The sequence below is a fragment of the Lipophrys pholis genome, assembly GCF_963383615.2.
Source record: "Lipophrys pholis genome assembly, chromosome: 7".
Classification (NCBI taxonomy): Eukaryota; Metazoa; Chordata; class Actinopteri; order Blenniiformes; family Blenniidae; genus Lipophrys; species Lipophrys pholis.
Window position 1 is genome coordinate 20,617,148 of NC_137638.1, and position 13,113 is coordinate 20,630,260.

Below are 13,113 nucleotides of genomic sequence, written 5' to 3' on the forward strand. Positions count from 1 at the left end.
AAGGGTCTTCATATTCACTGGGCTCATGTCACCTACAGCTTTATTTAGAGGCTCTTTCTCACCAACTTTTTCTTGCAAGAAGTTTCATCAATACTTTCTTCCAAGAAGTTTAATAGCTAACGGACAGGAACTTAAGAAATGAGTCAAGAGATTTTGATGATAAATCAGATATTTTATGTGTACAGGAGAGATGGTTAAAACTGCATTTTGATTTTATAATTCCAGCTGTTGTGGTTCCTGTCCAGAAACCAGGAAAAGATCCCTCTTGCCCTTCATCATATCGGCCGATAGCTTTAACTGTTGTTTTATGTAAAGTGATGGAAAGAATGGTGACTAATAGGTTAGTCCATTTCCTTGAATCATCGGGTTTCTTTGCGAGCTGTCAAAATGGGTTCGGAGTTGGTAGGAGTACTATGGACTCTTGATCAAGATGTCAAAAAGCTATTATTAATAAAGAAGGTGTGATTGCAGTGTTTTTGGATATTGAAAACGCGTACGATTCAATGTGGAAGGAGGGATTATTAATAAAACTTCATGATGCAGGTGTTAAGGGGAGGACATTCTACTGGATTAAGGATTTCCTTAATAACAGATCCATTCAAGTTAAAGTTAAGGGTGATCTCTCAGAAACTGCTGACATCAACGTAACTCCTCAAGGGGCACTGATCAGCCCGCTCCTCTTTAACATTATGAATAATGATATATTTTTGAACGGACCTAATTTCTTTGGGAAGTCTCTGTTTGCAGATGATGGAGCGATCTGGAGGAGGAGGAGAAATATGCCTGTCCTTTTCCGTCAGATGCAAAAAGCTCTGGATCAGGTAGTTCAGTGGGCAAGCGACTCGGGATTTAGAATTTCATCTTCCAAAAGCAAGTACATGATCTTTGGGTACAAGAGGACGATTCCTGCAGTAAATATTTCGTTGTATGGTTGCTCAGTTGAAAGAAATCCAGCCGATGCGAGGACTTGCAGGAACCCGCTGAGCGTCAGTCTCTCGCTGACGTCACCTGCTCAGATTTTTCCAGCCAGTCTTTTGGCTTTGTTGATGACGGAGTGCAGGAAGGTGTAGAAAAAGAGCAGGTTGTCGTATTATTTACGTTTCTTGGCCTTTGGATGGATGAAAGACTCATGGAAAGGGCATATTATGAAAGTTGCTGGAAAGTGTGAGATAGTCACAAATATTCTCCGTAGTGTGGCTGGAAGCGACTGGGGTGCTGAAAGAGACACCCTGGCTATGATTTATTGTGCAGTGATTAGATCGATCTTAGATTATGATCGTGTGATTTTTGATTCTGAAGATTTTTGATAATGAAGCCAAGGGAAGCTGAAAATATCTCCAAAAGGCATCAAACTACAAATGAGACATTCTCATAATGTCAAAAAAAACTTGTGCAAAAGTCTTGGCTCCCTATATTGTCAATACTTTATAGCGCCCCCTTTGGAAAGCCGAGACCTGAATTAACCTGACAGGGTCATGGCTTGTTCTCAATCATCATCAGGAAAAAACTAGATGATGCAAATTTCAAAGGTTTCTAAATACCCACACTCATCTGACCTTGCCCCAACAATCCAGCACCATGTGTTCCTCTAAGCAGTGGCCTACAACTCTGAAACAGAAAATAAATGATGCTCACAAAGCAGGAGAAGGCTATAAGAAGATAGCAAAGCATTGCCGGGTCCCAATTTCCTCTGTTCGGAATGTAATTAAGAAGTGGCAGTGAACAGGAGCAGTGGAGGTCAAAGCAAGATCTGGAAGACCAAGAAAGGTATCAGACAGAACGGCTCACAGGATTGTGAGAAAAGCTTGTCAGAACCCACGTCCCTCCAGGACGCTCTGGCAGACACTGGCGTTGTTATAAACTATTCAACTATAAAGCGATACCTGTACAAGTATGGTCTTCATGGAAGAGTCATCACAAGAGAACATCTCCTATGTCCTCGCCTCAAAAAGCAGTGTTTGAAGTTTGCAAAAGAACATGTGGACAAGCCTGAGGCATTTTGGAAACAAGACCTGTGGACTGATGAGGTAAAAATAGAACTTTTTGGCTGGAATGAGCAAAGGTACGTTTGGAGAAGAAAGGGAACAGAATTTCACGAAAGGAACATCTGTCCAACTGTTGAGCATGGAAGTGGATCCATCTTGCTTTGGGGTTGTGTTGCAGCCAGTGGCACAGGGAACATTTCACGGCCAGCAGGAAGAATGGATTCAATTAAATTCCAGCAAATTCTGGACACGAACGTGACGCCGTCTGTGAAAAAGCTGAAGTTAAGGAGAGTATGGCTTCTACAAATGGATTATGATCCCAAAAAAACCATCTCAAAATCCACGATGGATTACATCAAGAGGCGCAGCCTGAAAGGTTTTGCCATGGCCTTCACAGTCTCCTGACCTCAGTAATGAAAAATCTGTGGACAGACCTTAAAAGAGCAGTGCATGACCGAAAGCCCAGAAATCTCACAGAACTGGACGACTTTTGTAAGTCAGGATGGGCGAAGATACCTCAGACTAGAACTGAAAGACTCTTGGCTGGCTACAAAAAGCATTTACAAGCTGTGATACTTGCCAAAGGGGGCGCTACAAGCTATTAACTATATAGGGTGCCAATACTTTTGCACAAGCCTTTTTTCTTTTTCCATTTTGGAGATTTTTTCAGCTTCCCTTGGCTTCATTATTCACATTTATACACGTTTTGACCAAACTTCCGATCCTCACTGTAGATGTTCTCCTTTGCTATGGTGGGGGAGGGGTGGGGGGTGTTTTCTCAGGTTCACCATTGACAAGCTTTTCTCTTTTTCTGTTTTTTTTTCTTTTTTCGGTTGTCTTCTGCTCACAAATTTGTTTCCAAGTCTCAAATCTGAAAAACAAAATGATGTTTGTTGTGTAAAACAATGCTGGTTAAGCAGCCTATCAACCAAGGTTCGTGCAGCTATCTAATTAACTATATGTAAAATAAAGCCCATCCAACTGATCCAGTCATTTTTCAATTTTTCAACAGCTTGTCTTGTCATTAATGTGCTTACTTGTGTTACTGTTGGATTGGTTCTTTTCCCTCGTGCACTGTGTCTCCTCTTTGTTTTGTTGTGGTGATCTTTAATAAGCAAGAAAGAAAATTGTTAGTTTCATAGTTAGTCTTTTTTCTTAAAATACTGAAACTCCTCAGAGCGATAGACTCTGAACGGTCCCAACCCTCCAAGTGTATTTCATTATCTAAAGTATTTTCTTCACTCAAGAAGACATCTTGTGCTGAGGCCTGGTCCTTATTGCTCGGGTTATTGCTGTTGGACCTGGTGATGCTGGCAAACAGCGGCTCAATGTTTTCATATTCATAAGAGCTGCAACTGTTGCACACCACCATGTGTTTGCTGGAAGAGTTGACATTGGAAGATAAACAATCATTACGCTCAACAGCTTGCAAAAAGCACAATGATGTTGAATATTTTTGTACACACTTAGCAGCTATTGTATTGGTCTGTTTGTTTTGAAGACTCAAAATCATCAGAGAGATAAAGTTTGGTCAAATACCTATTGACAGACTCTGAAAGGTCCAAATCCTCCAAGTGCTTTTCATTAGGTGAACCCTGTCGTCACAAAATAATTTGAGTTTTGAATGTAGATTTTGGACACAAATGTAATTGGTCATTTATTGGCGTCATTTATCATGGCAGCAATTTGTAATAAACTACTAACTGATATTTTGCAAAAAAAGGTTTGAGGGTGTCGTATGGCTTTTCTCCACTTTGGGAAGGAAAAACAAATGGCTGTCTGTGCAAGTTGCGGTAATAAGTTGATTTAAATGTGAAGTTAAGTTGCCTTTAGTGTTTGCCTTTATTTTGCTGAATAATTTTAGTATCCTGTGAGAGAGCGTTGTTGAACTACTGAGATGATTTTCTTGTAAAGGCAGGTTAAATTATAGTATAGAAATGGCCATTTGCAACGTTCAGTATGTGCAAAAAACAGGAAGAATGCGTTTGCATAATCCAAGCACATGCAAACTCATAGTTGTTTGCCTAATGCATCATTCGGGTGTTGTTTTCCTGCATTCACTTGAGTTAATTTCAAGTTTTCAGCATTTAAGTTTCACATTTCACATCACTATGAACATGGAAATAATTAGACTAAAGTGGTGAGTGTGGGGGAACATGTCATATTGACTTATACGGCGCAAGGTGTGTGGATATCTTCTATTGCATCTGAACAAAACATATTAGTACGGTATATTAGTGAAGGCAAGATGCTCACGTGTCCTTTCATCAACCCAGTACTGTGCAGTCCACATTCACATCACTTGTCAAAAAAGCCTAAAGATTGCACTGAAAAATGTTTTGTTTGTTGTCCACCAGGGCGGAGATGTGGAGTTACTGTTCACCTCAGCCACCTGCTGATGGTCTACTGTGAAGAGAGAGCAGCCAGACTGTACTCTGCTGTGACTACATACAATACCATTACTCATTCGGATAACATGTAGAATAGAGTGAGAGACATAGAGGAGGGCTTCATGTGCTCTTGTAAAGGGTTCAAAAAATTTGCTTGAAAATTCTGAGTTAATGGTTCAAAATAAACTATATGCACAGCAATTTAAAATGTCCCTAAAAGATTTTACAATGTTAATGGGTGATATTAAAGTTCATTATGAGATTCCTTGACTTGAATCCTCTGTTGTTGTTGTTGTTGTTGTTGTTGTTGTTGTTGTTGTTGTTGTTGTTGTTGTTGTTGTTGTTGTTGTTGTTGTTGTTGTTGTTGTTGTTGTTGTTGTTGTTGTTGTTGTTGTTGTTGTTGTTGTTGTTGTGCACTAGTTGTTTAGTTAACTTTTCTTTTTTTGCAGCCACAGAGTTGCAGCTGCAACTTCTGCGTTGGGGCCGAGATCACAGATACGATGCAGGGACAGACACCAGGATTCGGGGCTCGGAGCAGCTCGGAGCAGTCCTGGTCTCCGTCCCTGCCACGCGTCTGCTCTTTTGGGACCAACATGAAAGTTGCGCAGCAAAGAAAAACAAACAACAAAAAAAAAACAACCAGTGCAAAGTTGAATGTGTTAACAACAGAGGATTCATACAGCCGACATATTAAAATATTGAGGGCGTGTTGTAAATCACTGACCAATCAGCAAACGGCTCCTCAAAATCAGAGCCGTTCTGTTGTCCTGAGTACTCCAATGGAAGGGTGGCGGAAAAAGCCTCAACCTTTGGAGCGGTTAATTCCGTAAAAATGGCAATTCTTGCGGTGGAAACCCGAACCGTACTGGACCATACCGTTCCATTCCTACACTTTTAAAGGAGTGACTAGCAGTAACTAATAGTAATCAGTAATCGTATTATCTTTTCAAGGTAACTGTGGCAACACTGATCTAACTAGTGGAGCACTTTTTTGGGCACTCAAAGATGCTTTGCATAAAGAAACACATAAAGAAAACTAAAATAAAGAGTTTATGAAAAAGCCTGCCACGAATATGGCTCATTTATAACGTCATGTTCTTTGTTTTTACATTCATATTTAGGAACAAAATCTGTTGGATGAAGTCGTCTTAATCCTGGGATGACCATTAGTCCTTTATTTAACTGCTAACTTTGTCAAAGTCCCTGAGTATCATCAACACTCGACTAAATAGTTTGTCGTCTTCTTTTAGTACAGCAGAGAAGAAAAGACTGAAACTCCAGCAAGACTTGGTTCTTTTTTAAGAGTGACATTGTGAGTAAAGTTACACTGCACAAGGAGAACACTTAACCACTCCAACATGTCTGACATTATATTAGATATTATGTGTAAAATGTCTCATCAGGGGAATGATAGAACACAGAGGAGTGAAGCAGGTGAAGCAAAGGCAGGTGGAGAGACTGAGGAAGCTCAGTTCGGGTCTTAAATTGATTAGTGAAATGTGGATTAGCTCCTAATATATTTGAAACAAACTATTTCATGATGAGATGAACTGTAACCCGTCCAGGGAAGAGACGGGAGAGGAGGTGGAGCTTCAGGGTGTGAGGTAAGGTTTAAAAACCATATTATTGATCATAATAGATCCAGAAAAAAGAACAGGTGAGGAAATTTTTAACAATTATTTCATTATTTCAAAGTACTATAAAGGTTTGGGTTAGGTATTGATTAGCCGATCAGCAGCAATACTCCACCAGTGTTCAGAATTTCTGTATAGTGAGATGCTCCATCATGACCAATGAGTGATTTATTTCCCCAGTTTAGTTTTGAAATGGTTCACATTTATGCTGCACAACAAGACCTGCATCTCTGAAGACATTCTGTTTGTTTAGCAGCAGGAAAGAGACAGGAGGAGGAGAGGACGGCACATGGCAGGAGGGGAGGTCTTAAAATATAGTCGTTGTTAAAAGTCAGATGCTTTATAAAAGTTCTCTAATAAGTAAAAAAAACATTGAGTTGCTTGCTCGTAGTAAGTTCAAACTTATTGAACTTTTTTGGAGCCTTACTGGACAAGAAGTCAATATGTGAGCAATTTATGTCTGCAAATGACAGGAGGAAAACATATTTAGTCTCTTTGGCTCAGGCCAGGGTTTTCTAACCTTTTGTGTGTCGGTTCATGTTTGACACTGAAGAAATCCTCTGGCATGCAAATTATTGAATACAAGGCTGTTAAGTACAGGAGCTTGTATTAAACCGAGCACCTGTGTGTGCTACTAAATTTGTCTTAGCGTGACTGAAATCTTTAGCTTGCTAGTAAGCGTACAGTCCTGGGATGACAGAAGCATTATGCTTCAAAACTCAAACCATTTTGTTCTGGGGAAAGAGGGAGAGGCAGTTTTTTCTGAGTGGTTTGCGATGGAGTTGATTTTTGACATTTGTGCCTAAACTATTTACAGATCTGTCAGGTTTCCAATATGTATCCCCCCCCCCCCCCAATGTTAAACTCATTGCTATGTCCTTGAGCCACACAGAGCAGTGCTCAGGGGGGAGGTGGGGGGTCAAGGGTCTTGCTCAGGGACCCACAGTGCATGTTCTTAGTACTGTGATGGAAACCCATGCACACAAGGGAAGAACATGCAAACTCCGCACAGAAAGGCCCTGGGCTGGATTTGAACCCACGAGTGTCTTGCCGTGAGGTGAGAGCGCTAACCACTGCGCCACCGTGCGAAGAAGATAACCAAGCACAGATTGAAAGAAGCCATGTGGGAGGAGACACTGACCGTGGAACTAAGTGCTCTGGTCAGAGGAGATCAAAGTTGGACTTATGTCCCAAACATAAAACTGCTGGGAAACACTGCACACCACCTTAAACACACTGCGAAGCATGGTGGCGGTATCATCATACTGTTGAGATGCTTCTTTTTTAGCAACACTAGGGGAGCTGATCAAAACTGAGGGAAAGTTGGTAGAAAAAAACCTGTTCAAGGCAGCAAAAAAGGCTTTAGACTTGGGTGGGGGGTCACCTTCCAGCACAGTGACGGGAAACATCCAGCCAGAATGGTTTGTATCAAAGCATGTGTTAATCTAGACCACAATCCCAATGAAAGTTTGAGGCAGGACTTAAAAAAGGTTTTTGTTTTCATGTACAAATTCTGTTTCAAAGAAAAAGAGGAAGGTCCCTGTGACAGTGAATTTCTACAGAACAGTAGTGAGACTATAGCTGTATTGTACAGTTTAGAGACAGTGGCACAACTGGAGGCTGCAGAATGGACAGGATGAAGAATGAGTATGAGACTGATGGTATTTACAGAAGTTCTACTTTGGTCAAAATGAAGAAGCAGGGGGGGGGGGGGAGCATTTTTAAAATGTTAGATTGCACCACAGGGATGAAGAGTAAGTATGGTGGAAACATTTACAATTCTCCTTCAGTATTTTGATATCGGTTGAGAAGTAATCAAGTACAATCTTAGGCTTAACTACTTTATAGCTCTACTTTTTCAACCAAATGTATATGTTCACAGCTGTCCTACACAAATCAAAAGTAAAACAAGTGTGTGAAGTAAAGTGGCCTGGCACCAGTGTTGTATGTACGCATGACCGTTTGTCTGGTGTCGAGAGCAGGTTGGGATCGGGAGCTTTTTTCAGCTGCAAAGTCAAACAGGCCCTGGAACATCAGCTGATGGACGGCAGACAGATACAAGATATGAGTTAGTATGAAGTGCTTGACACCACCTGCTTCAGATGTCTGTTCACATAGATTACTGTGTGAACAGTCATGGCTGTGCAACGTTGAGAACTTCCATTGAAAAGTTTTTCTTTTTTGCCCTTGTCCTGTTCGGCAGCTTGGGCCAACAATATGATGTGATTTAGAGCCTTCGGAGTCAGAACAATTTTTGCTCTTGCAACAGGGAGAGACCTGGATTCTCATTCTGTTGCTGCCTTTATTAGAAGTTGGCATGGCTGCCGTACACTACCGGGGGGGGGAACGCTCAAAGATAGAGAGAAGAGAAGAGAAGTTGAAAAGTTCTGATACCACAGGAATGCTTTAGGGACTTACGATCAAATAGCTTTTTGCTTAAACTTTGTTTCCCTGGTGGGATTCATCCATTTAGTAAGAATCTGTTGTTGGTTTGGTGAAATAATAGTATGGAGGGGTTTGCGAAGCCCTCTTGATATTAATTGGGAGTCACAAAAAAAAATAAGCCTATTCAAAAGTGTCTGCAATATACACAAATGTAATCTCAAAAGGTAAGCAGAAAAAAATGGCCCAAGAGAAAGATGAATCAGTCCAAAAAAAAAGAAAAAAGTGTACCAAGAAAGTTACATCAAATATGGCTTCATGGAAGCAATTAGAGCTGAATGCATCTTTTGCCGTGAAAAACTGGCGAATGAATGTTTGAAACTGCAAGTCAAAGCAACACCAGTCCATCAAATACCCTGAGCTGCTGTGAGAGAAAATGAACTAATTGTTACAGAATATAACCACAAAACTGTATTTCACATACGTATAGTTTCTAGTAATCGTACAGGTGGAGGAATCTTCTAGGTTTACTAAGGGAACAATTTGCATCCTTCAAGAAAAAAAGATTGAACCATTGATACAAAGGATTATATGCCCTTGATTTTCTTTGTTAGATTTTATTTCATAGCTGCTGCCAGTGATTCAATGAATACTAAGGGTGAGAGTGAGCATTCATCTGGTTGCTTTTTGTGATGTGAAATGTTTTGATGTCATCCTGTTGGTAGTAACGGTAGCCCTGGGTGACCTATCGATATCCACTGGAGAAATGATACCCCAAAGCCAAAGAAAATCTCAATTAACTTCATTGAAAGTTTTTTCTGCATCAAGTAACGCAACTATTGCTTTTGAGTTGCAATGCTGCTGCACACTGATCACATTTAGACGTCTCAGAACGTTATTGATGGAATGTCGGCCTTTGATGAGTCCTGTCCGATCACTGTGAATCATAGATGGAATCATAGTCTCCAGTCAGGTCGCGAGTGTCTTTGTCTGGTTGCAGTTGTAAGTTGTGCTGCAACATTCGTGTGTGGTCTCAGACGTCTGTTGTTTTTAACCGCTGTCACTGCCCTGGTGTCGCTGCCAGGATTGTCCTGAAAATCAACTAGAACACAATCGGGACCTGGTGCTTTACCTGCTGGTGTGCTTTCTGGAGCGCTCTGTAAATTAATTCATACCCAGCGGATCATCCAAGATGTTTCCACGTCCTTCATGATGGGATGAAGGATAAAGAATTTTTCCGCCTCTTCTTGATTTCCTTGGGAAACTCATCATTCATGCTGCGCTGCATTTGAACTCCCAACCTAACTGTGTTGATCACATAAATATTTTTTTAAGAAGAAGAACATAAACTCAGTTTGGGAATGAATCACCTCACAGTCATTGCAATGTCATACTTATGAGTAATCACTGTTTTATCCGGGAATCTACTTATCTCACTACTGATAGTTAGGCTCTCAAAACTATTGAAACTTTTCAAATGAGGTTACTGTGACTAATTGTAATGATTTACTTTCATCTGTGTTGTATTCAGTGTGAATTTTCTTATTCCACAGAAGTATTGACCGTAACCTCTGGTCTATGTCTATTATGACATTTTACTTGGTCTTTTCTGTGGAGCGTGTTTTCCATCCAAGTATTTGTTAAAGCAGTGGTTTATGTCTGTTCTTGTCTTTTTATCATCTATAAACCTGATATATAACAAAAAAAAAGGCTGTAAACTCTCTCAATCCCATTAATATTTGGCACAAACGTAGTTTGTGACATAACAACAGGTATTGCTGCAATGTAAATGCATATTTGTATTAATTATGAAAATAACACCTGATGCAGGAAACATTGTTAGTTTCATTCTTTGAGAATATACTTTTCACGCAAAAATGATGCAGCAGACTTCCTGTGTGACCCCCACCCCCAAAAAAAAACGCTTTATTGCGGTTGACTTAGCTTGTTGCGTGACAAACTCTCCGTCTCACGCCGTCAGGTTCGTCTAAGATTTCAGTTGAGCAGCTTCCACTGTTGACTGAAAGGGGAATAAAATCTGAGATGCAGCCCAGGGTTGTTATTAAAGCGGGCATAAACTAGCTGAAGAGTGATTGAGTACGTGTCACCGCACTACTGTGTTCCCAACACAGAAGTCTTCGAGGTATCGCAGTGCCACTGGAATTGAACGTCCATCATTACATGATCCATTTGATGGGCCACAATATAGCAAAGGTTGACAGTGCGTCTGTCACATAATCCGTCTGAAGAGACGTGTAGAATAATGAAGTGTGCTGGTTGCTGATTAACTGCACAAGACAACAACACATAAAAGTTCCTAATTGCCGGCTGACACATTCATCTATGTCATAGGATGTGTATGTGTTTGTGAGTCTGCAGCTGTTGGCTCAGAAAACATGTTCCCCTGATTACAACATCCCATAATTATAGAGAAAGTGGAGAATGTGGAAACTTTTGGAAGAGAGAAAGTCTTTGCCTGTCGCTCGCACTTCTGGTAAGGGATTTTATATTGTATTGACACAGAGACGATAAGTAAGTCACTGGTACCACAAGTTATGAAACATTTACACCAATTTACCCCGGGGCAAAACAAAACATGTGTACCTGTATTATTCTGTGGTGATTCACCAGACAGTGACCAAAGAGGGTTATGGGAAAAGTAAGGAGAGCAGGAAGGAAGTAACTCTTAGGGTTAGTGGCACATTAATGAGTAAGTAACTTGACTTGACAGGTCTGCAGAAATCTCTCAGTCGCTGTTACGGTCGCCGTCTTTTGTCTGCTCACGCGTGCTTGTCATGTGGAGCCTCACGCAAGTTCACATTAGACTTTTAAATGCTCAAAGTAATCCAAAAACCAGAAGCACTGCTTCCTTTGGAACGTTAAATCCGATATTGTGCAAACGACTACGAGCTGGGGTTGTTGTTACTGGGATTTAGAAGAAAAATGATGATGCATGATACTTAAGCCTTAAACTTCTGGTAGTTACACAATACTGTTGAGTTTTGGCCCTTTGATTTCCTTAAGGGTAAAACAAAGTTGTTGCGTCTGACTCATGTATTGAAAAAGAATTCTCTGCTACGAAAAAGTGTGACACAATATGTGACATGTCATGAAGTTATGCTTTATGCACCTTTTTCTTCTGCAAATCCACATTACATAGTAAGAAAGCTATACTCAGTAATGTGATACAACCTGACAGCATGGATTACATCCATTTTTATTTAATATTTATGAAAGAATAATACAATTTTTCATGTTATGAATGGTCAAGTACGTGATTCCTGCCCACTGTGCCAACTTTAAACTAAAACTTTTACATTTACTGTTACTATCACATTAAATCCCTGTTTAATTTCCATAAATTTGTAAATAACTTAACTCCCTAACAATAACAAAGATTTCCCACTGAACTGCTCTTAACACGCCATGTATCCACGGTAGCCGTGATGTGTTTGTGGCCCCAAAAATAAAAGTCACCTTGCTCAGAGCGGCATGTTGCTCGGAGAGTGAATGAGAGCTCGGCTAATGTCACACAGCAATTATGAACATGAACTTTGTATGTTGGCCTCGCCAGGAGCAAAGTGCCAAACCTTGCTGTTTGTGTGGGATAAATCCGTCTTTCCTGACCTGTCTGCACCTGTCCTCTCTTCCAGCACCTGATGGAAAACAACTGGCACTCCTGCAGATAAACACATCTGCTCCACATAAATTGTGCACACGAGCATCATTATTCGCAGGCCATGAAAACAATGATCGGCATGGTTTCTCAAAAACAGTAAGATCCCCCTTGGAATACACCATTCACAAAATGATGCGTCAAGGCTTATTGAGACTGATTATTCAAACAACTGGACATGAAATAGTCTGGATGCCACTTCTCTTTTATTGTCTTTCTCCTGAGCCGAGCCGTTCCAGGAAGCTCTGCTTGAAAGCATGTGGCTCAAAAATGCAGCGCCGCTGGCATTTTAGATTTGGATTCTTCTGGACTTGTGCAGAAAAAAATGAAGATAAGCTGAAACAGACAAAAAGTTCAATGATGTGGGGAGAAAAATAGAAACCAAATTAAATTGAAAAAAATAAATAAATAGAAAAAGAATAGTTTGGTTTGAGCAACTCAACTGAAGAGCAGCAGGCCTAAACGTGAAGTATCCAGTAAAACTATATCAGAAAGTCACGTTTTTTATAAAGTGCCAGACATATGAGTCTATATCACCACATCTGCACTCTGAAACCACTTTAGAGATATTATTTAAAGAAAATGGGCGAGCAAAGGAGAAGACCTTAAAAGTGCATATTAACTCATTCATGACCAACATGGACCAACGTCAACCTCTATATTAATTCTTTGCAAACATGCAGGGAGCTCAGATATTGTACTTATTAAGCTTAGTTGTGATTCTCGACTAAGGTGCAGGAACCTAAAATGTAATTTATTTCAATTCCTGTTGTAAATGAGCTAATATTCACTCCACTTGCACCAACTTGATCCAAAACATCCTGACACTTTCATGCGAGACAACGTTCATTTTGTGGTGGCCTTTCATCATTGCCCGTCTGCAAGAGTTTAGAATGAAACGTTGCGCAACATTTATGACGCAGGTGCCTGACTCACATGGCCTCCAGTCACTGTAGTGATGAAGCGTGTCACGTAAGACAGTGTCTGATTTCCTGAGACATACTTTGGGAAATATATCAAACATACCTGTTACTGGAATATTTTCA

General features: G+C 40.4%; 1 protein-coding gene across 1 annotated transcript in view; it reads right to left on the reverse strand.

Annotated features, from left to right (window-relative positions):
- The window catches only part of rhobtb4 (Rho related BTB domain containing 4), a 264,128-nt gene that overhangs the window by 75,475 nt on the left and 175,540 nt on the right, over positions 1-13,113 (reverse strand). The window lies entirely within an intron of this gene.